Raw genomic sequence first — 26,565 nt, forward strand, 5'->3', positions numbered from 1 at the left:
TCTTTATCTATAAATGTTTTCAGATTTTTTGGGTAGATACTCAGGAGAGGGATTGCTGGGTCATATGGCAATTCTATTCGTAATTTTTTGAGGAACCTCCACACTGCCTTCCATAACGGCTGCACCAGTCTGCATTCCCATCAACAGTGTATGAGGGTTCCTTTTTCTCCACAGCCTCTCCAACACTTGTTGCTATTTGTCTTGTTGATGATAGCCATTCTGACTGGGGTGAGGTGATATCTCATTGTGGTTTTGATTTGCATTTCTCTGATGATTAGTGCTGTTGAGCATTTTTTCATATGTCTATTTGCCATTTGTATGTCCTCTTTGGAGAAATGTCTCTTCAAGTCCTCTGCCCATTTTTCAATTGGGTTGTTTGTTTTTTTGTTGTTGAGTTGCATGAGTTCCTTGTATATTCTGGATATTAGCCCCTTATCGGAGGCACTATTTGCAAAAATCTTCTCCCATTCAGTTGGTGGCCTCTTTATTTTGTCGATGGTTTCTTTTGCTGTGCAGAAGCTTTTAAGTTTCATATAGTTCTGAGGCCATTTTGAATTGTACATCTTTAATCACCTTTCAAAGTAGTGGTAATTGGTCTGTTCCAGTTTCTCTCTTCCTCCTCTTAGGTCGGTGTTAGTAATATGTACTGTGTCAGGAAGTCAGCTTTTCCCTCTAAATTATTGAATTTATTGCGAAGAGTTGAATCTCCCTTTTTTGTTTTCTCTCTTTTTACTTACTTAGGTTTCTTAAGCGTTTAGCTATTTTAAGGAATCAGCTTTTAGGTTTATTATAAGCTTTTATGTAAATGTTAATTTTATTAAATCAATAAATTAAATTTTAATTAACTCATATTGGTTTATTGTTGCTTCACCTGTTCCTGAAGACAAGTCCTTAGTTCCCTTACTTTTTATTCTTTCTTCTCCAATTGTAAGAACATTATAGGCCATAAATTTCCTCCGAGGACAGCCCTTGCCGGGTCACTGGTATTTAGTTTTGTTTCCTCTTTTTATTGCTTTTTAGCAATAAAAATTTTCCTCTTAATGTCCTCATTGAGCCAAAGACTATGTAGGTGCATACTTCTTAATTCTTCAATAAAAGATTTTCCATATAGTATGAGATATATAGTATTTTTCTCTGTCTGGCTTATTTCACTTAGTAGAATGCCTTTAAGGTCTATCTATGTCATTGCAAATGGGAGAATTTCCTTTTTTTGTGGGTGAAATACACACACACACACACACACACACACACACACACACACACATTTTCTTTATCTATTCATCCATTGATGATGGATGCTTAGGTTGTTCCAATGTCTTGGCTACTCATAGAAACAGAAGGAGGAATGGTGAGTGTCAGGAGCTGAGGGCTAGGAAAATGGGGAGACGTTGGTCAAAGAGTATAAACTTTTAGGTATAAAATGAATACATTCTGATATAATGTACAACATTATATGTACAGTTAACAATACTCTATTGTATACTTGAAGGTTGCAATGAGATTAGCGCTTTAGTACTCCCACCATAACAACAAAATGGTAATTATATGAGCTAAATGATGTGTAAACTAATCTTATTGTGGTACATACTTCACAATATATACTTGTATCAAATGGTCACATTGTACAACTTAAATTTACCCAATGTTATATGTCAATTTTATGTCAATAAAGCTGGAAAAAAGATTTTCCTTCACCTTTTAATAATTTATTTTTACAGTTCTTAGATTATGATAAAAAAAATTTGCCTGCCCAATTGCTACTTTAAAAATGATATGTTTAAAATTTTCTTTGTTGGCGTAACAAGTGACTTCTATTGTGTTTGCTACAAGTAAATATAATCTTCAATAAATAAGGTGGAAAAACAGCCTTCATCATTCCCAGTATTGAGCTGAATAACTAGTAGGTAACAATTTTGGGGCTTATTTAGGCAAGCAGCATGGATGAAGCTAGTTTCCTACTCAAGGAATGTGATGTCATTTCATGGCAGCTCTGTCCATGTTAGTTCTCAGCCAAGGACCTTGGAGCTATTCTGAACTTCTTTTTTTCTTTTCTTTTCCAATTAGGCAATACTACATCTTTAAAATACATCCAAGAATGCCAACAGACATGAAAAGATACTCAATATCACTAATCATCAGAGAAATGCAAATTAAAACCACAATGAGATACCACCACACACCTGTCAAAATGGCTATCGTCAGTAAATCAAAAAACAAGTGTTGGTGAGGGTGTAGAGAACAGGGAACCCTCATGCACCGTTGGTGGGATTGCAAACTGGTGTAGACACTATGGAAAAACTGTGGAAGTTCCTCAAAAAATTAAAAACAGAACTACCTTATGATCCAGCAATTTCACTTCTAGGTATTTATCCTTACCCAAAGAAATCCAAAACACTAATTCAAAAAGATAGATGCACCTCTACATTCACTGCAGCACTATTTACAATAGCCAAGATATGGAAGTAACCCAAATGTCCATTAATAGATGACTGGATAAAGAGACGTGGTACATGTATACAGTGCAATATTGCTTGGCTATAAAAAAAATGAAAATTTACCATTTACTACAATATGGATGGACCTAGAGGGTATTATAATAGTGAATTAAGTCAGACAAAGAAAGACAAATACCATATGATCTCATTTATATGTGGACTCTAGAGAACAAAACAAACAAACAGAAAACAAAACAGAAACAGACTCATAGATACAGAAAACAAACTGCTGATTGCCAGATGGGAGGAGCATTGAGGGGCTGGGTGAAAAAGGTGAAGCGATTAAGAAGTAAATGTGGTAGTTACAAAATAGTTTGGGGATGTAAAGTACAGCTTAGGGAATATAGTCAATAATATTGTAATAACTACGTATAGTGCCAGGTGGGTACTAGACTAATCGGGGAAATCATTCCATAAATTATATAAATATCTATCCATTATGCTGTACACCTGAAACTAATATAAAATAATACTGAATGTCAACTATAATTGAAAAAAATGTTTTATTAGTTTTTCTCTCATCTTTAAGCATTATATAATGTTTCTTATATTCCTGGATGGTAAATAACATAAATATCCATACAATAATAATTAAAGAAATAGTCATCTATATATAGAGAGAGAGATATCCAGAGTACGACCACATGTCACCACCTCCACTGCCACTATCCAGGTGCAAATGCCATCAATCTCTCACCTGCATATCAGTAAGCTCTACAGCTCTACCTGCTGCCACTCTCCGCCCCTACAGTTTGTTTTCAAGACAGCAACAATGGGCTCCTGTTAAAGGTAAGGGGAGCATGCGCTCCTCTGCTCAGAACCCTCCAATATTTCCTGACTAATAGTTTTGGGTAGAGAAGTCCCCTTGGTAGGGTCGCTGGCACTCTCCCAAAAGGCTGGAACAGTAGGGGAGTGTGGGATGAGTGGGCAGCCAACCCAGAGAGGAAGAAGAGGGGATTGTCCCAAGGTGTTTGCCCTGAGACACTGGACTGGGGCATTGCTTTGGGGACTTGCTGAAATAACCTAGGGACACTTTGAGGGAAGCTATTTATTGACAGTCCAGCTGCAGAGGTTAATGCCATCATGATTTGGAAAAGGAAAGTGTGGCCCTCTTGATTGCAGGCTTTTAAGGCAGGAATAATTTAGTTACAGTCAGCTTTGCAAAGTGTCCCTGCCCAGATTCGTCTTCAGGAATGAGTGATTCACTGTCAGTGCTTCAACATGAGCTTTCCTTCATTGGTTGTTTCTCTAAGAGGGAAAAAGAATGAAATTACATTTTCCTTTCAGCCAGAAGCATCTCTGACTGTGCTTACAGTAACCCCATCTGATTAATGCAAATGTGTGGGTCTCTGTGAGCTGTGCACTTTGTAAACTCACCAGCGCTGAAGCCTTTGTTCCAGCTGTCCACATGAAATGGGGGAGGCTTTTTTCTCCTTCTCTGCTGAGTTGGAGGATGGCCACTCTTTATTTTCCTTGGAAGGGCACGTTACCTGATATTGCACACACGGGATGAACACAAGAGGCCTTTATCTGCGTTACCCGATCACAGCCCTATGCAACTTTCATTACTGGGTTGGCTGCAAGAGACAGGAAGGGTTTTCTTTTCCAAGGAAGCCTCAGATATAACAGCACTCCCCAGAGTCAATAGTCTTCCTAGCTAGAGCACTGGCCCTCCCTAGCACGAGTTGAGGCCAATGTCAGTTTTTACCCAAGGAACCTCACACTGGGGTGTGTGTGTGTGAGAGAGAGAGAGCCAGAGAGCTGGGATCTATATAGTTTGTCCTCTTTTTTTTACACCTCAAAAATATTTTGGAAAGGAACTTCTCTACAATGTGTCTTGGGCTGCTTCCTGTCCCCATTTCCCTGTACAAACACAGGGTTGCTTCTGTGAATAAAACAAAAACCATCTCAGAAAGCAGAGCTGAACAGGCCCAGAAGCCTTGGCCAAGCGTCAGCTGCCTGTCTAATGTCAGGAGGAAGGGAGACCACTTTGCCTATTTACTCACCCTAAACTTTGTTTCATTATCTCCTTTATAGGATTACACACTAAGGACTCCGGGTATGGGAAGCTGCATGGTCCCCTCCTTAGTCCAAGCTCCTACCCATTTCTGGTCTGTATTCTCGCAGTGGCTTTCCAAGGGATCTTTCCAGTTCGAAATCTTTTCACCCTGCAGCTAAAATGAAGTTTTCAAAGCATATATCTGATCAGGTGACTCATACATACCCCACTCCCATCCCTACTGCTACAAATCTTCCCTTGTCGTTCTGTGCTCTTAGATCACCTGTGCTAAGGTAACCAGTGCAGCCCTGTCTGATCTGTCCACTCTTCTCTCTTCAGCTTCATCTTGTCCTCCTTTCCTGTCACCCTCTGGGCTTTAAACCAACTCTGTGTGCCGTGCTTCTCTCTGGCGCAAGACCTTCCCACATGCTATTACCTCCACCTGGGGAGCCACCACAGGCCCATCTTCCTGGCCCCATCCACGCCTCCTATTCCGTCTTCAGTTCACAACTCACCCGTCTCTTCTCCCAGGCAAGACTGGACTTGCTCCCATCACTGTTATACGCACGTAGAGGGCTGTGTGTGCTTCTTTCAGAGCACTTATCACTATTTAAAACAGGCATTTTTATCTCATGAGCATTTGATTACCTTCTGACTTCCTCACTAGACAGGCATGGACTGGGTCTTTTATTTTTCTTACCATTGTATTTTGAACGCCTACTCAGTGCCTGGCCCAAAGGAGGCACTCTGTATTTGTTGTGTGAATCTGACTGCATAGAAATGAACAAATCAACACCTGCGTGAATGGTAGGCCAGGATTTAAACATCGTACTTTGTACTCATTCCATTGCCTCTCATCCCCTCTCCTAACCATTGGTTTCCTAACTTTAAAGCCATTGGTTAAATTTCCTCCACAGTTCTCCCTTTCTCAGGATTGATAAACATAAAATTGCTCATGGTCTTTCCAGCTTGTGGGGACAGAGCCAGGAGTGCAGTTTCCAGGCTCTCAGCCTCACAAGGAAAGGTGCTGGCTCAGGTAGTAAATGGCCGTCAACTGTGATTGGATGGCCATCAGCTGTGGCTAGTTGGCCGTCAGCTGTAACCAGTGAGCCATTGGCCACTAATATAACTGCCGTGGCTACGCTAGCAGCAAATGGGGGCTAGCAAGAAGATGGTGGCTGAGCTAGCGAGTGCGGATTACAGGTAGCACAGCAGATTGCAGCTAGCCAGTGGGGTTGGTTGGTTGGCAGAGAAGTGGACAGCAGATTGCAGATCGTGTGGCTCCTGCTTCCTGTGTCTCCAACCCAGCCGCCAGCGAGACTATAGTGGTATGATTCTCCTATCTGTGGCTCTGTGGGTGTTCCTTTTTGGCCTCACCATGTCCTGCGTTCTTATGTGGGGAGCGGGAGCTTAGACCCCACATGGCACCCTGCATGACACAGCTGCTTGAAAATTTGCTGCTGATACCAAAACTTTCCTTTGGATGGTTCCCTTTTTAGAAAGTTCTCATGTCAGCTTTGGATTAGGGATGCTTTTTTTCTTGCTCCCGCTCTTTACCCCACATCTCACTTCCCTTCTATCCCAGTCCTTGGACTGAGAATATCCTTCTTTGCTCCCCTGACCAAAGACTTGGTGTGACATAGAGTACATGTCACAACAGCTCTCCCCCAGGAGGCAGGGGAGCTGGAAGAGTGATCCATTATGGAATACAGGTGAGTGAGCACCGGTGAGTTGGAACATTAGGTGCAGCTCAACAAGAGATCCACTGTTGGGGCACCAACTTGATTCTACATTGAAGAAATTATGTGACAGATTGGGGTGAAAATGCATGGTGGACCCCGTCTTCAAGTTCTAATAGTTTCCTTGAAAGCGTTTAAAACTTTAAGCCATTCTATTTGCAGCTAGAGCTCACCCTCAGTGCATTCAACCTAATCAACACTTACTCAGAAACTGCTGGGGATCGGATGCTGTGCCAGGCCCTGCAGACACGGGGCTGAACAGGATACAGGCCCCAACCCCAGGACAGAGGTGGAGACACACCAAGATGAAGGTGTATAGCCCACAGCACTAGAGAAAGAATGGCTGCTCTAGGAGCAGGAGAAGGGAACAAATAATGCTGTCGACTGGAGGGGGGAGGGTGGTGAGAGGCCAGGAAACAGAGAGACGGTAACATTTCAGTTGCTTTTTAAAGATAAAGAGAGTCTCATCAGACAAGTAAGGCAAGAAAGGGTAACCCAGACTGAGGGGAGAGTGTGAGCAAAGTACAGAGCTGGGAATAGGACGTGTTTGGGAAGAACAGTGGCTAGTTTGTACAACTGAAGCATTGAGTGTGTATTACAAAGAATGTGACTGTATAATGTGTTGTCCAAACTGAGACACTTTTGAAAGTAAAGTGACAGACTATGGCAGGATGACAGCATGAAGCAGGACTATTCCAGGGAAATTAGACTGGGTGTCTACCTAGCTAGAGGGAAAGAAGGCCATGACTGGACACTGGACTGGTACGTGGGTGGGACAGAGATCAAAGGGCTTCAAGCCGCTTAGGAGCCAGAATTTGATCCTCAAGGCATTGAAATGTCATCAAAGGGCCTTGAGCACGGTGGTGATGTGATGGTCCCCATATTGCAGGGAGATCACCAGGGTAGCCATACTGAGGGGAGATTCAAGCCGTGCAGAAAAGGAGCCAGACTGTAAGCTTTACAAGGGCGGGAATCACATCCTTTTATTTGGAATGTACGTCCAGTGAATACGCAGTGGCTAGCATGATGTCTGGCATGGAGAAGGAGCTCAGGAAAAACGTCAAATGCAAAGCTTCCCTGACCTCTGTCTTTAACATGCGACCCCTCCCCGACCTGTTTTCACCAGTATTCCCTTTCCCCCTCCTCGCCGTGGCTTACAGCTCTATGACATGCTATACGTGTGTCTATGTTCTCCTTCTGGAGCACCGGCTTCACAGCGCAGAGATTCTGCTCTGCGTTGCTTACTGCTATTTCCCTAATGCCTGGTGCAAGGAAGACACTCCTTGCTGAAGAAAAGGAGGAAGGAGAAAGGCAAGGAGATTTATTTGTTTGGCGTCTCTGACAAGTGTGCGGGTGTGAGAGATGAGGACTTGGAATGGGCAGGATGGTAGCGATAAAGAGAGAGAAAACTTGAAACCAGACTTGTTTGCCCAGACCTTCCTCCTGGGATCACCTTGCACGGAGCCTTTTATCTTTGCAGTTCCTTCTGTAGCTCCTGTTCTGTGATCCCAGTGAGTCGGTGGAAGGAATCCCCAGGCCTCCTGCCTGTAAATCATTAACATCTCCTCTGCCCTCTGTTTGATTGCTCAGCCAAGGTTACCATCATTTCCTGCACCGCCTGACTCCCAAGTGCTCATAGCTTGCCTGTGAATGTTTGACAAAACGATGGCTCCTGCCACATTAGCATGGGGAAAGGAACAGGAGTTCACGAAGTTCATTTTCAAGTACTTTCTTTTTTTCAGTCCACGAGATTTAGGCATCTTTTCTCTACAACCAAATAGCGTTTTCCAATGGCCTTCTCCCCTCCTACACCTGCTTGGAGGGCCCCCTCCTTGAGGTGGTGGGCGTCCCTTCCAGTAGGGCCCTCTTTCTCTCAGGCTCTTTGATTCTTTTATATGACTTATTCTTTCTATGCCTCACCCTGACCCCCAATAAACTGGACAAGTAGACCTTGGTATCCTCCCTCAGGATAAAATCAGTCCGTGGCCAACCATCTTCCCGAACTCCAAATGACTAAGCATGTAAAGCGTTCCAACCTGCTCAGGTTCCCATCTGGGCCAGTGTCATTACCAAGACATCATCACAGTTTCTTCTGGAAAACCTATGGGCCACCTTTCATGTCAACAAAACCCTGGCGACCTGCCCAGGCCTGCCTGGACATGCTGGAGATGGTGGTGCCATGGTGACAGATCGGGCTTCTCGATCACAACCACATTCCACACTGGATTGGCACAGGGAGGGGGCAGCAGAGTGGGCTGGGGGTGCTGTGATTAGAATCCAATACTTTGGGTCCTGCCATCTGGAAAAGACAGCTTATGGGACAACTTGGAGACTCGGGACAAGTCAGCAGACCTGATGGGGTGGATACAAAGATCAGGATGGAATTCTGAGGCAGGTCAGTAGCCAACAGTGAGCTCGAAGCTAAGAGATGAATATCGATGCTGTGACGGAATCTGCTAGGCTGGATACAGAGGCTGCAGAGGAATTAAAAATGATGAAAACAGATCTGCACATTTCTGAGAGTAAGACCTGTTGGGAAATGCGAGCCACAACCCAAAGCAAAGACTGTGCTGGTGAAGACACACAGAAAGGCATGTGGAAGAAGCAGTTATTCTAGGCCCAGGCCCCGTGTCCAGCGTCCCCTAACACTCTCTTTCCATTTGCAGGAAAGTATTTAGTTCAATTTCTGTTCAGAACCTGTGCTTCCCTAGAGGTACCCAGATATTTTCCCGGGGTCAACCTTCTATTGGGATTGGTTCAGATAGCTGGGGTTCAAGGTTCATTCATTCATTCGCAAACTCTCATTGAGTTCATTGGCAGGTCCTGAGTTAGTCCTGAGATATAGCCATGGACAAAACACAGTCCCGCCTTCAGAATGCTCCCAGTCCAGTGGCGGTGGCTGGCTAGAGGATAGAGAATTAATTACAACTCATCCTGATCAGTACTATTATATAATGCCCAGAGGGCCATGGGAGCACATAGGAGGGGCACCATCTTAGGTAGGGCCCCTGATAGATTGGTGATAAGCAATTTTTCAAGTAGTGCTCCTAGGTAAAACCAGAGAGTGGGGGAAGCAAGACAGGGAAGGGAAAGAGGACCAACAAGGGTGAGATTAGAGGCATAAATCTCCCTGAGAGTGGCTTCCGGCTCACTCGAACGGGAACTCTGAAGTACAAACCAGGCCTCAGAGTTTGTCCCAAAAGGAGTGAAGAACTTGGGCTTTCAGACTCCCACTCTGCCAGTCATTGGCTAGGGACTGCTGCAAGGGTGGGCACATCCATCCCCAGACATTATACATGCCCCTGCCAGGGGGCCCAGGGCACCTCCCTTGGAGAAGAGTCACAGGTGTAGGCTGCAGGAAGCAAAAGCTTTCCAAAGGGAAAATGGAAGGAAGCCAGGAAGCCAGGGAGGGGTATACAGAAATATTAAAAGGATCACAGGCGATCTGATGGAGCCTCAATGTCTGATATAGGCACCCGACTGAATTGTAGGGGTCAAGACAAAAATTCCTGATGAGGTCACACCACACCCTGGGAGATGGATGGGAGTTATGCAGCCAGGGATATGAGAGGCTTAAGATGTGAAGATGGTAGAGGAAGGGCAGGGCAGGCAGCAAATGCCCTGTGATAACCACCTTCAAGTGGGTCCCTCCTCTCCCTTGGGCGACTAATTTCCCAGGTGTAAGCAATTTGTAATTACCAAGATAACATGAAGATAACCATCTTTTCTTAAGAAACAAAACAAGCAAAAACACATACTATTATTTAGTTTTGTTTGAAAAAGAAGAGTGTGTTGTTGAGAATAATGTCTGCTCCAACACATTTGTGCATTAAAGCATGGAGAAAAAGGCATGAAATCAGGGAGATCAGTCACTCATTGCTTAGTGTGCAGATATGAGTCCTGCTTCCACTCTGGCATGTGTGGGTATATATATTTTTCATCCCTTCTCTGTCAATCAGGGTTTTCTAGAGAACCAATAGGGTAAATACACACACACACACACACACACACACACACACACACAAACACACACACATATGTATATATACACACATACGAGTACATACACATATACAATATTTTTATATATATTATATGAATGTAATATATTTATATTATATATATAATTACAGTACATATACATCATAAAGAATTGGCTCACGTGATGATGGAAGCTGAGAAGTCCCAAGATCTGCAGGTGACTTGTCAAGCTGGAGAACCAGGAGAGCCAATGGTGTGGTTCCATTCTGAAGGCTGGCAGGCTCAAAACCCAGGAAGAACAGATGTTTCAGTTTGAAGGCAGGAAAAAAACAAACAAACCGAAACAAACAATAGTGTCTCAGCTTAAAGGAGGTCAGGCAGGAGAATTCTTTTTCTTAGATGAAGGCCAGACTTTTTGCTCTATTCAGGTCTTTAACTGTTTGGATAAGGCCCACCTACTTACCAATTCAAGTGTTACTCTCATCCAAAAATACCGCACAGAAACACCAGAGTAATGTTTGACCAAATGTCTGGGAACCCCAAGGCCCAGTCAAGACAAGCAAAATCAACCATCACACCTTCCTAAAGAAATTCAAAGCAATTTGTGAGCCAGGGCAGTGGAATGTCTTTGGATGTATGGATCTTTCTGGAGTCTGCCAAAATTATACTACATAGAAATTAGTAAGAAAAATGCTTCTTCTTACCCTAATGATTGGACAGCCCATTCCCTGAGATGTTGTGCTAATTAAGACTTATGACATGATTATTCTCATTTTCCTTATTTTACCGTTTTTGAACTTTTAAAGAATAGCCAATTGCTCTGTGAGATGAATTGTAGACACAAGTTTTATCTGATATTAATACAAGAATAAGCCTTTCTTGAGTTTTTCAAATAGCCATTTACAATTCCTTTAATCAAGAAAACCACACCAAACGATGAATATTTCTCTATGACTCCGAGTCACCTCCCCCCAAACAAGAAAAGAAAAATGCTCAGTTGTGAGAATGAAACCAAACTGTGATTATGCTAAAGAAAATTATTTCAAGGAAATAAATAAAAGACACATACCTTCACTTGATTCTGATATAAAGGGGGAAAAAAAAGTTCTACCTTAACATATATGTAAATCTGAGGAAAGCTCCAGGTGATTTTCTCATGGTTACATTAGTACAGCAGTCAGATCATGATTATGCTGGTTCCTTCTTCCATATGACGTCATCTGAATCAGACTGGGCAGAGACCATGCTCCTGCCAGGCAAATGGCAATAGAAAGTGAGCAGGTATTGAACTCTATATTATTACATGAGGGGCCAGAAGCCTGGATGAAGGTCTTCAGACTCTGTCTCCACTACCAAAGGGAAGAAGAGAATTAAAGCATATATACCAGGGGTGCCAAAACGTGTATACAAGTGGACACTTTGGTCAACGTTGCTCAAGCAGTAGTTCGCCGTAATCAAAAGTGTCTGGACGCTGATGGTAACCATGTTGAGCACCTCTTGTAATTCCAGGAGTCAAATGTGACTTGTATTCATCTCTTGTTATCGGTCTATATTGAGTATTACAATTAAAAAAATATTTTTAAATTTATTGGGGTCACAATTGTTAGTAAAATTACATAGATTTCAGGTGTACAATTCTGTATGACATCATCTATAAATCCCATTGTGTGTTCACCACCCAGAGTCAGTTCTCCTTCCATCACCATATATTTGATCCCACTTACCCTCATCTCCCACCCCCAAACCCCCCTCACCCTCTGGTAACCACTAAACTATTGTCTGTGTCTATGAGTTTTTGTTTCTCATTTGTTTGTCTTGTTCTTTTGTTGTTTTTGTTTTATATACCACATATCTGTGAAATCATATGGTTCTCTGCTTTTTCTGTCTGACTTATTTCGCTTAGCATCAGAGTATTACAATTTTAATACAGTTTTCCTTTCTGAAAATGTGTATACATTTTTTTGGCACCCTCTGTATTTATAGAAAAGAAAATCAATCCATCTTGCTCCCCTGAATCTTAACTGTGATGCCCCTGTGTATGTGCAGACATAATCTCACATAATGTTAGGGTTCGCTTGCAGAAAGGGGAACTCCCCCTATACCTGCTGTAAGGGTACTAACTTTACAGAATCAATGGCAGAACTGAAGAAACAGACTCCAGGCTGAGCTTCTAGGAATGACACCCAAAACCACAATGCATGTCTGCGTCTCAAGGGACCTGCTGCCCCCACCACAATCAGGAAGCCACTAAAGAGGGGAAAGTACGTCTGCTGTCTCCAGAACTCTCATGCTTCTGCCATGACCTGCACCAGAAAAATGGAAGCTTTGTGCCCACTTCTCACCCTATGGAATGAACTCAGTTCTCCAGCCAGTAGAACACAGCATCAGATTGGAGGGGACCTAAAATCACACCCAGAACCCGAACTATTAAAACGTGTGGGAAGTAGAGCATTTAGCTTCCAGCCCCTGCCGTGCAGACTGGCACTTAGAAGGAGTGAACCCTTGAAACAGTGCAGGCTCCCATGGTACGGTGGACATTCGGGTTCAAGGGGACGCTCTTCCCCTCTTTGACCATCAATTTCCTAATCTGTAGAAATGGAGATAGGACTTATCTTAGAGAATTAAATGAAAGCACATACCCGAAGTTTCTCTAATAACAATAAGTCCCATAAATGTTAGGTTCCCTTCAAACTTGAAGGACTAGAAATCCACGTCATCACTAATGCACATCAATCAAATTGATTGCTTTTAGGTGAGTCTGTTTAACAGTCACTTTAAGGCATAAATACTCAATGCAGCCAACACTGGCTGAGTTCATACAGTATGCAAGGTACTGTACAAAACTCCACTGGGCTACACAGAGGGATGAGGTGAGCTTTATCTCTGTCTCTCAGGGACTCCCACTTATAGGATGATGGCTCAAAGTTGAGGGTGAGGCAGTATGAAAAGGCTTCAAAAAGGGAATGTTTAGATGAGCCTGAAATAAAGTAACTATATGGTTTATCATCCAAGTTAGGCCCTTATAAGCTGAACGGAGGCACTAGAGTAACAATTAAGGCAACAAGGACAAACCAGGGCTGTTTTGAGCAAACGAGGATACTTTCAAACTTAAGGATGAAGCTATTAGCTTTGCAGCAATCCCATAGGCCTAACTGAAATCAAAATTGCTTATTTCAGAGTCATATGCTGTCTTAGCTTTAAGCTAAGAATGAGCAATAGAAAAAAAAGATGGAATATATTATACCAGACTTGGTTGCAAGTGACAGAAACATGACTCAGACTAGCTTTGGGAACAAGGGGACATTTTGGGGGTCACATAACCATGGGGTGACATGTGAGCTGAAGTTAGAGAACTGGATGATGGATTCCATCAGCGCTCCATCACTCACGTGCTCTCTCTCTCTCATTCTTTCGGATCTCTGCTTCTCTCTACATGGCAACCTCATCCTCTCAAACTGATTTTCTCTCCAAAGATGGATCTATGCTCCCCAAAGTTCCAGGCTCTTATTTTCCCTGCATTACCATCTGAGAAAAATTCTTCTCAGCTCCAGTTCAAAAAAATCCCAAGGAACTATTCTGATTGGTCTGGTTTGGATCACGTGTCCATTCCCTGGATCAACTTCTACAGTCCATGGGGACCATGCCAGAGTGAGGGGGGCAAAGTTCTCCAAATGAAGGAGGGCTATTTCTAGAAGAAGGAAGAAGTGCTGGACGCACAGAGTAACACACACTCATAATAGGAGACTTTGAAAATATCTGTATTTCATACATATACACCACCTATGTGGATATCCTCAATTTGAAAGCAGACTCTGCAGCCCAAGTTTTCATGTTTGGTTGTCTACACTGACCAAGGACCCAAGGAGCTACTGTGCTGTGGCCTGACTAGGCAACATACAGCAAGGACAGTCATCACAAGTCCTGAACAAGGAACAAATCCCTCAATTAGCAGACAAGCAGTTATAGAGGCCAAGCAACCAGCAACATAAAGATACATTTCATGATAATTTCAAGAATGCTGCAGAGAGCAAGGCACAGGTAAAGAATAACTCACATAGACTCAGAATCAGAGAAAACATTTATAGGTTGTGTGATTTTAGGAAAGTTCAAGTTCTTTGACCTCAGTAGTCCTCTCTCTCTCTCTCTCTCTCTCTCTCTCTCTCTCTCTCTCTCTCTTAAAAGGAGGGCGCAGCTCACAGTGGTCCATGTGGGGATCGAACCAGCAACCTTGGTGTTATTAGCACCACGCTCTAACCAACTGAGCTAACTGGCCACCACAGTAGTCCCATCTCTTAAGTAAAAAGATTAATACCTTCTTCACTGGTATTGAGAGGGTTAAATAAGGTAACAGATAGAAGGACTAACACAATTTGCTTCCTCCTCCTTCGCCCCAAGCCAATTGAGGAGTTTATATGAATAATTAAGGAAAGTTTCTGGAACTTTTTATAGATCTAGAAAAGTGCTTTGAGACAAGTAATGCTCTATTTCCCAATACCTGGCATTAAGGGGCAACCCTGAGGATGACAGGTATTTTGTTCATTTATTACAAAGCTGGTTTGGCACCTCTGCCAGTTCTGTTTACACCCTGTGGCAATCATCATTTGGACCACTCCCCTGGTACAGGCCAGCAGAGGGCATTGTTCAATTAGCCATTGTTTGATGTGTGTGAATTCCGCCCTAACCAGTGACAGGGCACTTAACTTCACCTCTTGGAGCTTTATTCTCCACATTTGAAAAATGAGGTTAATGACACTTTATTCAGAGAGGCGTTGTGAAGATTCAAGGTCATGGAAAGTACCCAGTAGTGCACCAAGGACACATTAGTCCCCACAGATATTTCCCTGTTTCCTTCTCCCTGTCTCCAACCCTAACCAGAGCACAGAGCCTATTAGAAATCTCTGCTCCATTAACATAAGACGTTTGAATTTTGTTTTGCTAACAAGTTCTGCGTGGGGCACAAGATTCGCCTGGTCCGGACTTTTATGTATAACCTGCATGGATAAGACTTTTGCCTTGGATCCTGGCCACCAGCCACTAGCTGGGATCCTGGTCTAAACTCAGGGAACCTTGATGCTATTTCCAATGGAGCCTGCGTATTTCCCTTGCAGATAGATGCTGGAGTCTGAGTTAGTCACCCAATTTGGATCTTGCGATTTGTACTGTTGACTACCTCCTCATTGATTAGCTCCTCATTGAGGTCAGTTCCTACATTACCATTTTCTTAGCCCATCTTGCTCCAGTTTCTTTTCCTTCTCCACAAGCTGGTCCACTTCTGATTTCCCAGCGTTGCCTAATGACTCAGCTTTTCCAGATTTTAACAGGGATCCCTGACTTTAGACAGTCAAGACGACATCATCTAGGTTTTTAAAAGACAGCTACAGTGGACTTGACAAGTTGACCTATTTCCATACTATTTGGACTGACTTATCCTCTGTCAGAATTGATCGGATCAAGTCATTCTTCATTAAATATCTTAGGTCAGGTCCTTTACAAACAGATCCTGAGACAAGGATTCATGTCCAAGTGATATATTAAGGAAGCACTGCTGAAAGAAACCAATAAGAGAATGGGAGGAGCAGGGAAGGGAAGAGAAAGAAGACAGCCCAGAGTGAGACTGGAGACCAAGCCTCAGCCTGATGCCACAGGGGAGCTCTGAAGATAAACTACACCTCAGAGTTTATCCAAGTGCAAGAGAGCTGCACTCCCAGCAATGGCATCCTTGGCCATTAGAAATAAAAGAACACAGGAGCTGAGAACGAGGCACAAGAAATGGCAAAGGGGGTCCAGGGAGATCTGGATAGAGCCCCCACAGTGTCCACTACTCTGAATTCCCTGTTGGAGGGTCATATCGTCTACTTTCACCCCTCTAAGAGAAGGGGAACTTGCTGCTTTATTGTTCATCACTTTCCAGTTTCAAGGGGGCTGATGTTAAGAAAATTCTTCTTTATAGGTGATGTAGGTGATGTTGGATCTGTCAGCAGTTTCTGAGTGTGGGCCGGGATCGTGTCTCGTGAAGCCGAAGAATGGAAACACGGACCAGGGAGAGGCAAAAAGTTTTAAAAAGAGGATAGTTTATTAGAGGCAGGAGAAGAGGTTGCAGCTCCCGAGAGGGAGGGGTTCCCGAATGGGGGGTGCCCCATGACTGAGGCAAAAGCTCTTACTTTTATACCTTCCCTTGCCGGCTTGGGGAAGGGGAGCTGTTTGAAGAAGGGAACTTGTTTGAAGAAGGGAACTGGTGCCTTCTAATGAAATTCGTCTACCAGGGTTGTTCTGCGTGCCCATCCTAAAGGAATTAGCAAAGTAACCCACTCTTTATCAGATCAGCTCGTTTGTCAGGCCAAAAGGAATTTTATGATTAACCTCAAGGCCTTGTTACATTATGTCCAGGAGCAAAGGAGTGATTTCAAAACCTGAAGTTTTAGGATATGGCTGTCTTTTCTTTATTTTACCAGGGACCTACCTATCTACCTAGCAATCATACTAACTAACCTGTCTCAAAGTAACCTACTCTTATCTATCAGATCTGCTCAGTTTGTCAGGCCAAAATGAATTTTATGATTAACCTCAAGGCCTTGTTACATTACATCCTGGAGCGAAGGAGTGATTTCAAAACCTGCAGTTTTAGGATATGACTGTCTTTGTTTATTCCACCAGGGACCTACCTCCCTATCTACCTAGGGACATGCTAGCTAACCTTTATCAATCGGACTAAAATGTATACCTATGTAACTTCTAATCATTGGTTCTAAGCCATTAACCAATAATCCATCAAACCCATCAGACCTTTGTTGAGCACCTATTATGTGCTAAGAAACACACTAAGTGCTGGTTTCTGTCTGTGGAGCAACACAGAGTAGATCTAATTCTTCAGCACATTAGGTATTTATATAAAAAAATTACTTTAAGTAAATTATAAATATTTATAAGAAGACAAGTTAACATAGCTTAAAAGAGGGCACATAAAAATAGACCACAATTATAAGCAACCCAAATGTCATTCAAAGTGGGCTGAATAAATAAATTGTAGTATATTTCTACAACAGAATACTATGCAGCAATGAAAAATCATGAACTACCACTTTCCCCCATAATATGGTTGAAGCTCTCAGAATAATGTGGGTCACAAAAGCCTCTACAAAAAGAATATATCCTACAAGTATGTCATTCCATCACAGATAAAAGTAATCTATAGTCATAGAGGTCAGGATAGTGGTTACTTCTGGGGTACAAAAGAACCTGTTCTAAAACTTGCTCTGGATTACACAGGTAGATACATATGTAAAAATCCATTACGCTGTACACATCACAAGTGTGCACTCTACTGTCGGTATGTTACATCTCAGTAACAGTTTTGTTTTGTTTTTTTAAAGATTTTATTGGGGAAGGGGAACAGGACTGTATTGGGGAACAGTGTGTACTTCCAGGACTTTTTTTTTTTTCCCAAGTCAAGTTGTTGTCCTTTCAATATTAGTTGTGGAGGGTGCTGTTCAGCTTCAAGTTGTTGTCCTTTCAGTCTTAGTTTTGGAGGGTGCAGCTCAGCTCCAGGTCCAGTTGCCTTTTATAGTTGCAGGGGGCGCAGCCCACCATCCCTTGCGGGAGTCGAACCGGCAACCTTGTGGTTGAGAGGACGCGCTCCAACCAACTGAGCCATCCAGGAGGCAGCTCAGCTCAAGGTGCCGTGTTCAATCTTAGTTCCAGGGGGCGCTGCCCACCATCCCTTGCAGGACTCAAGGAATTGAACTGGCAACCTTGTGGTTGAGAGCCCACTGGGCCATGTGGGAATCAAACCGGCAGCCTTCGGAGTTAGGAGCATGGAGCTCTAACCACCTGAGCCACCGGGCCGGCCCTCAGTAAAAGTTTTTAATTAAAAAGAGGATACAAAACAAAAAAGAAAAGGTTGAGAAATAAAGTAGATCCAGGAATGAAGGTCATAATGCAGACCATAACGACCTACGCACTGGGTGTACGTGACCCACAATTGACTCTAACCCTTCCAGCAGCCATTTGAGCATAACTGCCTTACTTTAACTCTTTTCTTCTTCAGACTGAATAGTTCCAAGTCCTACAAAAGTTTTCAGTGTCCATTTCTCTAATACTTTTACTTTCCGTCTTCTGTGTATTATGATATGTCAATATCCCTCTAGAAACCATACAGCTGTGTTGAAAATTCACAACTTCGTTTCTCCTGCTCATCCAACAGCCCAGCCCAACTACTTATGGGGACCATATGATAAGGTATATTATCTCGAGCCCTTTAGCTACCTACCTTCTTAACTAAAATGAACTTAAGCAAAACACTGACTGTAATTATGATTAATTAAAATAACCAAGTCATTACTACAGACAAACCAGTTCTCCTTTCTGTTTTTATGATAATTGCTTTTACTGAATCCATGCAGTGGATTTAATGTTAATATTTGTTAAGTTGTAACTTAGTTTGCCTAATGTTTATTTTAAACCTTTATTCTATTATACAACATGCTCTCCATCCCTCCCAGCTTTATGTCATCTCTAACTTTGATAAGCAGGTCATTAACCTTTGACAAAAGCACAAATAAAAGTGTTGCATAGAATAGGATCAAGGATGGAACCTTATAACATGTCACTGAATTAATATTTTCTTGAGTATAAAATTTTCAAACAGCTGTTTGAAGCTCCCGGGGTCCAGTTCCCTTTCCTCCATCTGGCTCAAAATATTTTGTGGAAATCAAGAGGTACTATGTTGATGGAATTTTTCTAATCTGCACATCTACTAATCCTGCCCCCAAAGCACATTGGTTCTTAGTTAACCCATGCTGCCGCCTAGTGACCATTGCACTTTCTGGATGTTCTAAAATGTTACCAAGTGGTCAGTATTGGGGAATTTGGCTCCCAGGATTGTCCATAATAGAGGGAAAAGTCAGCAATAAGAGGCTTAATAGAAATCTCACCTTCTACCAGAGAAAGCCTTTCTACCATGCTCCATGCTGGGAAAAAAGGATTAGTAAGTTCTCATGTGGCTACTTCCGAAATATCTGATTCCAGCAAGACCATCCAATAGGGTGAGAGGGTGGTTCCACTCGTCACCGATACATGCATGAGAGCAATATTTAAAAGTTTTCATTCATTAAGCATCGCCTGTGAGCCAGGCCCTGTACGATTAATGTAAGAGAGTAAACTCCTGGCTCTCCTACTTACAGCAAAGACCTTATATCTCTTTCCCTCAGTTCCTACATCTAAAACAGAGATATTGATATCACCTTTATAGACTTGTTACAAGGAGTAAATAAGTGAAGTACCCAGCACAGGGTCCTGCATATAGTAAGAGTTTGTTTTCTCCCTCTTTTTCATTTTTAAAAAATTCTTACCCTACAGCTGATTCTGCCTGGAGAAATATACATTATATAAGAAAAAACAAACAGTCATCTCAATGTCTAAAGGGTTTTTCGTCAAGTCCAGCATCCTATTCTTAAGAACAGCAGATAAGAACCAAAGAGCAGAAATAAGCAGACACTGGATTGACAAATGCATTAGCAGCAATAGGATTTATGTACAAGGCACTTGGCAATTTGCAAAGACTTTGCGTGTATTATTTCATTGGACCCTCACAATATCCCTATGAGGTGGGCAAGGAAGCAATTCTTACTCTTTCCAGTCTACAAATGATAAACTAAAGGCACAGGGTTTTTGAGAGATGTGCCCAAGATTATGGTGGAACTGTGACCAGCAAGCAAGTTCATCACTCGAACAGATTGAGGTTATGTCCTGTGGGTTACGGGTGTAATTGTTGAGTCCTCTGGGGATCCCTGCTGGGACCAGTGTTTCTTAGACATGTTCTACAAGACTTAGTAGGTTGGTGCAAAAGTAATTGTGGTTTTCTTGATTATTTTTAACCTTTTAAATCACAATTACTTTTGCACCAACCTAATGGAAAGCACCACAAATGTTGACTCTCTAAGTCTTCCAATGAAACTAAGGTTAATTTTTGGTCTATGAGCTGCAGAATTTAATGGGTACAATTTACAGGGTGATTCCTAACCTGTATGATAGAGTCATAATAACACAGCTAATGCATTTTGAGGGAAAACAACTCCACCTACGATAGAATAGCAAATTTGGGGCTTTTCGATTATACAAAGCATTTTGACTTTGAGTTGAGAATCAGGAGACCTGGGTTCCAGTCCTGTCTCCTGTCAGTAACTATGAATGTGAATTTGGGCAAGTTGCTTAATCTCACTTAGTTTCAGTTTCCTCACTCATGAAATGGTGAGTAATGCACAGGATTTGTTGTATGAAACAAGAAAATGTATATAAAGGCTCCTGACTAGTGCCTAACTCATAGGTGTTTGATAATTAATTGTCGGTATACTTCTCAGCTTCTCTTTTTTCTCTATTTTTGTGAGACTCAGTTACATCATTTACAAAATCAGAATAAGGGATAGATCAGTGGTTCTCAAAGCGTGTGTCCTAGATGAGTTGCACCAGCAATACCTGGGAAATTGTTAGAAAAGTCTTGGATCCCATTGCAAACCTACTGAATTAGAAACTCTAGGGTTGGGGCCCAGAAATCTGTGTTTCAACAAGCTGTGTTGTCCAAAGTCCAAGAAAGTCCCCAGTTTTCCCCACTTCCTGGAATTCACATCCTTGTGTCGACCTGTCCCACCTTGAACTAGAGCTGCTCTGTCTGACAATTAAAATGCATCAGAAGTTATGGCATGTCTCTTCCAAGATTGTATTACAAAATGCACTGTGGCTTCTGCCTTGGTTATTCTCTTGATCTTTCTTGGATCATTGACTTTGGGAAAATTGGCTGCCAGGTTTTTAGAACATTCCGGAAGTTTCATGGAGAGGTACACATGGTGAAGAAAAATGACCTCACCTCTAGCCATGTGAGTGAGCCTTTTTGAAAGCAGATCATCCAGCCCCAGTTAAACCTTCAGATGACTGCCGTCCCAACAAACAGCTTGATTGCAGTCTCATCAGAGACCTTGAGCCAGAATCACTCTGCTCAACCACTCCTGGATTCCTGACCCTCAGAAATTGTGTGAGAGAATACATTTTTGTTATTTTAATCTGCTACATTTTTGGGGAATGTGTTATATAGCAATAGACACCTAATACACAAGCCTTCCAGGTGGTTCTCATGTACACCTAAGATTGAGTACCACTGGAATAGCTGATTCCTAAGCTTCTTTCCAACTCAAAAATTTTAGAATATGGTCAATGTTGGGAATTAAAAACCAAGGCGGAAATCGCTCCTTATCTTTACATCATACGAACAGAAGGACATTGGCCTCTGGAGCACTGGCCTGGCCATTGAAATGCAAGGAAAACTTGGCAAAGCTCAAGAAATTCCAGAGAAGGGCAGCTGAGAGAAGTGGCAGTCTGGAGCCACTATCTTCCCAAGGAATCTAAGACAAACAGGACTCTATTGCTGGGAAAACTCAGAAGGGCCAAAGTCTACAAAATCACAAGGCATATGGTCAGACTGTGGACTTTTTACCCAAGTTCAGGGAAAACAGAGTTATGGCAGCAAAGGAAGTGGAAACAACCCAGATTCCGTACTGAGGCAGATGGGTCTGCTCCATAGGTGCCACTCACTCGGGAAAAATTCAGTCATCTCACTGAGTCTCAGCTTCTTCATCTGGAGAAAAGGGGAAAAGACTATTTGCTTGGTAGCCCAAAGATAAGAATTCACACTGATCTTCTTAAAGAACCTGCCATAAAGCAGATTTTCAAGGAGTGATAACGCTCATTGGCAATGAATGCAAGAAAAGGTGGCCTTTTTGCGAGTACCACAACATACATGTCCTCTGTGCTTTTACATTGCTGGAAGCAGCCTAAGCTGAACCTCCAGCAAGAGTCCATGTAGGTTTAAATGAATTGGTGAGTTAGTTTATAATAGGCTAGGAGGCAAATGACAGATGTTTGAGTAATGCCATGGATTTCAGAGGTTGACCTCGCAAAGACGGAACATCCCAGCCTCAGGCACAGTTTCTTGATACCCACCCACCCACCAGCCACCTCTGGAGCACATGGAGCAGAATCCTAAAGAAAAGGACCACCAGCTTACCCAAGGGGGCAGCAGGATTTCTGATGACCCATATCAGGTGGGTGTAGGGGACAGGAGGATCGCATGATGGCGCATCAAATACAAAGGATGAATTTGCTGCTTCAGACTTATGTGTGCCCAGCAGTGCTTCTGGGTGGTGGCTTTTCCCTCCCTCCAAGCTTGGCTTAGATCTGAGGAATAACTCCTCTAAACAATCTACACCAACTCTACGGGCAGCCATTATCCCTGAGTGCAAACTCCCACTTGGACATTACAAATGTACCAAAAATAATCTGCCCATAGTTGCCCACAGCCCCCTTCCCTTCAGAAACTATTAAAGCTGTAAACAAGTAACCACCCCAGCAAGTAGGTTATTCATCCCACCTTCCATTTGCTACCTGCCTCACAGCTGTCCCCCATGACACGCCTTAGCTGTTTTCTGCCACAATGCTATTGTTTGGGAAAATATTCTCATCTGGTTACACGACTGTTGAAACTTGCCTGTAAAACGATGAGCCCTTTGCGGCAATGCCACAGCCGAGGGAATTAGTCGCTATTAAAATCATGTTCAAACCAGGGCGTTGCCAAGGCGCTGACATCTGGAGAAGCTGCCTGAAGGGCTTTGGCTCCCTAACAAAGACTTCAAGATGGCAGGATCTCAGTGGGGTTTCTAAATCATGGACAGACAGACAATTTGAGGCAAGAAGTCTCCCGGAGACCACTCCAAATCTCTTAGTGAGTGAAAGCTCCTGGGTTTTAAAACGTTTTAATTCACAAGAGCCAGATGTGGCCTGAAGTGTGCTGGTAAAGTAGAGACTCTTCAAGACGGGGACCAAGGCAAGAAGGAAGGTGGAGAAAAGCATGTCAATGACCCATTTTTCATTTCTTCCATTATAGGCAACTGGTCATAAACCCTTAACATTTATCCAAATAGCAATTAATAAACAAACTAGCGTGTTCCTGCTTGTAACTGAAAGTTGTAAATGGTTGTAAAGTCAGCCATGTGTAAATGGTGGAGTGACATGTGTGTGACGCATCCCAGCAAGACATGCCCACACTTTTAATTTTTGTCAAGTCTGGATTAGCCTGACAGAAGGGACTGTAGGCATGAGTAATGCAAACAGCCAAGGACCTGACATCTCTCCTTGTGTTTTAGTTGGGAATGTATCTGAAAACTGGTCCTCAGCAGCAGGCTGAGGCTTCCAGGGGCATTGCCCTCCAGCCAAGTTTCAAGTTAATTTGCATTCTCTGCTCCCACCCAGGCTCAGCCCTCCCCCCTCCCGGTGGTCGGGGTGGGGCAGCTGGACTAGAAGGAGAAGGTGGAAGTTATCAAGAAGGTCCGTAGACCTGTCCCTAGATAAGTGGTCTTTGCATTTGTATTTTTCTCTCATACCGTCCAAAAAACTTTGGAAAAACTATGTACCTATTTGCATATTTTTAAGCTGGCACCTAAAATATTTCATCATTAGTTAAATGGCTGCAAATAATGTAGTGTATGATACACTGTGAATACTAATTTAAAAATCTAAGCTGACATATTTTTAATGTACCCAGTGGGACATAACTATGATAAACCTTAATTCTCACCATTATCCTTTTAAAAATACATATGCAAATCTTTTTCGTTGTCTAACATTTAACATTGTGATTTTCACTTCTTCCATTTTATAATTTTTACTTCCATTCCATTTTATATTGTATTTTAGACTAATGTATTGTTTAAATCTATAATTTTTTACTGATTAGTCAATATTTTTTCTGCAACAAAACTAAGTATATAAATTGAAGATTTTACTTCTTTTCATTTCCGGTGACAGGTCTCTAAGTGTTAAATTTGTTATCCAATAATCTTATTGTAAAATAAGCAAATACAAAAGAGTCTAAATAAGTGTACAGAAAAATATACAACACTTCTTACCTCTCATGTGTTACTTTTACTTTAACAAATAATATTGGTATTTTGGGGAGATAAACATGAAGTTTACCATCTCCTTTTCCTTGAAATACAACATATACAAATGAGACATGGGTCAGGACCAGAGGAATGAGAGTTCTCAACAAGCTCTTTTCCCTTCCTGACAATGGAGAAAATTGCAGAGGGCACATCTCCTAGGCGATTAGTATTTCCCAGCATGTTTTTGGGATGTTGAGTGTGCTGATTCTATAGGACAGAGAGACAGACAGAGGGACAGAGTAGAGTTTTGCCCTGAGTTTATTGGTGAGAGAGGAAATGAGGCAAGTCTGCTTTCATTACTACTCACTGGTATTCGGCTGTATTCTAAGGGGCTTTACTGTCAGAAGAAGGGGGATGTCTGAGAGAGGTGGTTAAATGAAAATTATCACCCCTCCATCACACCATAATAGATCTGAAGCTATAACGTCCCAGTGTGTACCAAAATCTAATACTTTGAAGCCCCACTTTTCTCTTGATGGAAATACATACCAGGCAGGAGAAGAGCCCAGTAACAAATCAATGGTCCCTTGGTTAAAGGAGGCTTCATAAACAGCAATATTGCAAATTCTTCCTTTGTTTGGAGACCAGGAGGATTTTTCACCAACAGCCTTATGTTAAGATTTGGGGGAGAAGGGATGACAGGTGCCACTTTCTTTTGTAAAGTAAGAGGAGGGCAGTTTGTGACCTCTGTTCAAATGTCTCCACACACAAAAAACAAAGACTCAAAATGCAAATGCCTGCATGACCGTTCTTGTCAGCAGAACTAGAAGCAACAGAAGCCTGGCTTCCTCCTCACCATGTTTCACTTCCCCCTATTGAACCTCGTGAGGATACATCTGATTGGCAGAGCCTAAATATCATGCAGAACCCTAGCTGCATTGGGGTCCAGCAAAGAGAGGATTCTTTTCCTCTCCAGCCTTTGCATTATCAGAAAGCATCTAGAAGAATGGAATGAATATTGAGCAATCTGATCCGTGGTATCCACACAACTGGAAAAGCCTATAATGTGTTGCCTAGGCCTTGAAAGATGAAAAGCTTCGACAAGTGCCTTAAACCCGACAAGAGGAAAATTGAACCGATCATTTCCAATCCTGCTTCCCAAACACCTAAGCATGCACCAACCCTGTTTCCTCTCCCAGATTTCCTATCTCAGTGAAGGCACCAGCATTCACCCCAGAAATCAGAACGTCCACTTTTGTTGTTTCCCCCTCCCCACCCCACCCCCCACCACCAGCACACCAATTCTCCTGCCCTGATATCTTCCAGATCTGTTCCCTCCCCTCCTTCTTCGTGGAGGTCTTGTTTAAAGCCTTTATCTTCTCTACTCATATATGTGATATTAGAGATCAATCTCTAATATGTCTCCCTGCCACCAGTCTCTGGTCTCCATATTGATGCCAAAGTAATATTATAAAAATATAAATTGATTAAGTTATTCAATAGCTTTCCATCTCCTCGAGCAATGGTTTTCAACCCTGGCTGCACATTAGAGGCATCTGGGGAGATTTTAAGGTGCCAACGCCCAGGCCACTCAGACCAATTAAATCAGAATCCCTGGCTGGGATCCAGACATCAATATTTTTAAAACCCCCCAACCAATGTGCAGCCAAGTTTGAGAATGGCTATTGTTGCATGCAGGAGGTCATTCTTACTCTGGGCTCTTACTCGCCATATCCAAGTTTCAGTCATATCAAATATTTCTTGGTCCTCCAAACATGCTCTGCCTCTCACCTCGCTGACTTTGTACATGGCATGCTTCTGCCACTGCCTGGAATCCCCTTCCTATTCCCTCGACCTGGAAACTCCTACAGGTTCATGAATATACTATCCCATCAAGGCTATGCTCTCTACACTTTGTACCTTCCACTATGACAGCACATCTCACACTGCAATAATTGGTTTATTTGCATGGTCGCTTTCCCCATTAGACTCTGGGCTCACTGAAAACAGAAAACTGACTCATGTCTGTGTCTCCAATGCCAAGCACATTTCAGTTGATTCTCAGCACACATGGCTGATTGAGTGCGTAAATGAATTAATGAATCAATGAAGCATAGATGAAACAGTTGACTCCATACGTTTCACCTGCTCCTCCAATTCACTAAGCTGTACTAAGTATGTCAATTATGGAGAAGACCCACACCTATTTTGTCTCTAGCAAATATTCCCATTCGTATCACTGCAGCCACAGGGGAACATTAAACAAAGTAATGAAAACCGTACAACCCTGATGTGATGTTAATATCCAATTCTTCTTTTTTAGGGTAAAGAAAATATTTTCATATTGGTTGTATTTGGATGCTCAGATGCTCATCTCTTTTTAAAATTATTATTATTTGGTAATTCTAATCTGGGTCCATCACATC

At 42.5% G+C, this 26,565-nt stretch overlaps 1 long non-coding RNA gene across 4 annotated transcripts; it reads right to left on the reverse strand.

Moving 5' to 3' along the window:
* Window positions 1–314: 314 nt before the first annotated feature.
* Window positions 315–24,947, reverse strand: LOC141572238 (uncharacterized). Of its 4 annotated transcripts, none has more exons than XR_016018761.1 (4): window positions 24,689–24,947; window positions 10,396–11,463; window positions 3,873–4,669; window positions 315–3,743 (listed from the first exon to the last, which is right to left on the reverse strand). It is a non-coding gene; the product is annotated as an uncharacterized LOC141572238 (long non-coding RNA). The 4 variants fall into 4 exon arrangements; XR_016018760.1 differs by lacking the exon at window positions 24,689–24,947 and adding an exon at window positions 11,600–11,902; XR_016018762.1 differs by lacking the exon at window positions 24,689–24,947 and having other exon boundaries at window positions 3,873–4,072; window positions 4,502–4,669; window positions 10,396–11,902.
* Window positions 24,948–26,565: the final 1,618 nt, after the last annotated feature.

This window comes from Rhinolophus sinicus, chromosome 14 (genome assembly GCF_057876585.1).
Source record: "Rhinolophus sinicus isolate RSI-liver-muscle chromosome 14, RSI-T2T, whole genome shotgun sequence".
Lineage (NCBI taxonomy): Eukaryota > Metazoa > Chordata > Mammalia > Chiroptera > Rhinolophidae > Rhinolophus > Rhinolophus sinicus.